The 2,080-nt window shown below is 36.0% G+C and overlaps 1 pseudogene; it reads right to left on the minus strand.

Annotated features, from left to right (window-relative positions):
• Nucleotides 1-802: 802 nt before the first annotated feature.
• On the minus strand, nucleotides 803-1,282 carry LOC114896346 (annotated as a pseudogene).
• Nucleotides 1,283-2,080: the final 798 nt, after the last annotated feature.

A 2,080-nucleotide genomic window follows, 5' to 3' on the forward strand; every position in this document is an offset into this window, starting at 1 on the left:
AAAGAAAAATAAAGTGTCAGGAGAAACAAATATGGAAAAGAATGAGGTCTAAATAAACAGTGGCATGATCTTGAAAAATTGACAGTGTTAAAAAAAAAGTCCATCTGAGCTTTGTGCTTAGAACATTCTTTATGAACAACACTAGCTTTGTGACATTAAGATTATATCTTCTCCACAAGTCCAATCACACTATTTGGTTTTGCAAAGAAAATATTTATACAATCATAATATTATAAAAACTCTTTATTTTCCATTTTCAGAATCGACCTATAGACCAACATGTAAGATATAAATATATATTACCAAACAGAATATAAATATATCTTGACAAGGTAAAAGTAATATATGTGATGACAGTTGGGAGTTGGTTATATGGGAAGGGGAATTGGAAAGGATAGGAGTGCTACTTTTCTCATGTCAATCACAGGGAGCATGATTTTGTCTAAATCAGATAAAGAAATAGGGCTTAGGTGTATAATCTAAACTTATAAAAGTAATCAATAGAAAAGCTAAAATGTAATTAACCCAAATGAAGTTAGTGTGGCGGAGGTAGAAAGAAAATGTGAAAACAGACCTACATTCACCAATTTTTATGGCATGGGGTCAAGTGACACTGTTCAAAGTTGATAGACCACCTTAATGAGTGTTTGGGAGACATTTTACATAAAAATTAATTTTTTTTATTTTTTTATTTTGTATGTGTGTGTGCTTTAAATATGTGTTTGGGGGAGGGGAACACACAATTCTACTCAATTAAGAGAAACATTTATACCGTCCAGGTCTTTTATTTTCTTTATACCCATCATGCCATAAATTCATAGGGAATGGGCTCCAACAGTTCAGGCTCCTTTCCATTGGTTCTCATGAAGTGTGCTTCTCTGGGTGGAGCAGGCTGGTGCTTCAGCTGAACCCACGTACCTTTCTCTTTGGCTTCCTTCTTTTTCTGATCGTTTTCCTTCACCCGTTTCAGGAAGCTATCTCGGCTCTTAGAATGCTTAATATGATCGATACGCACATTAATTCTCTTGGCAAGAATCTTCCCTTGTTTGTTTACAAGGATGTCAATAGCATGCTGGGTAACACTGTAGACTCTCTCAGTTTTGCCATGGTAACATTTGTGGGGCATTCCTTTTTGAACAGTGCCCATTCCCTCGATATCTACAGTATCACCTTTCTTGTAGATTCGCATGCATGTGGCCAAAGAAACAACTCCATGTTTTCTAAAAGGCCTAGAGAATGTGTAGCAGGTGCCCCTCCTCTTTCCCTTTGTGTTGGTCATTTTGGCGAATTACTGGAAGATGGCGGTTCCGGCCGAAAGGAAAAATTAATTTTTAAACATTTCTCAGTGGCTTCCTCTGGGAAGTAAATTTAGGCTGTAGGGCAAATAAGTCTTTTCATTTTTGTTTTATCCACATTTATGCTATTTGAATTTTCACTTCAATGTTCTTACGCTTTTTTATAATTTTTTTTAAATGTGCTTCTTGTACAAATGGGCTGCCCCATAAACTCTCATCAAGACATTTATATAAGTTATCATTATGACTGATTCTAACAATAATAATGAATAATAAATATATTTTACTGAGGGCATTTTATGTGCTAAAGGTTTAGTGAGCACTCCGATTGAATCATCACAACAATCATGTTACAGACCCTATTATCCCCTTTATTTTATGCACAAGGAAACTAAGACTTAAGAGGTTAAGTAATTTTCCACAGTAACGCATCAAATAAGAAGGAAGGGGAGCTATGGCTTCAACTCAGGACTGTCTGGCTTCAAAGTTCATGCTTAAAACCACTAAACCCCACTGCCTCTACTTATCCTATGATTTTGAACTAGCAACTTGCAGACTCCATTTTCTCTGTCGACTATATCAACTCTGAGAGATCTTTATTTGAATTCCAGGGTAGCTCCTTTGACTGAAGACAATTTCCAAGACCAACACTTTATATACCAGTTGCAGTAAATGCTAGGAGGTAGCAAAGCAACGACCACAAATTCTGAGAGCAGAGAATATTGACTAAAATTCAACACTCAAGGATCCGGTCAAATGTAAGATGAGATAGAGAGATCTTCAGA

The sequence above is a fragment of the Monodon monoceros genome, unplaced genomic scaffold (assembly GCF_005190385.1).
Source record: "Monodon monoceros isolate NGI ecotype Baffin Bay Population unplaced genomic scaffold, NGI_Narwhal_1 Super_Scaffold_15, whole genome shotgun sequence".
Classification (NCBI taxonomy): domain Eukaryota; kingdom Metazoa; phylum Chordata; class Mammalia; order Artiodactyla; family Monodontidae; genus Monodon; species Monodon monoceros.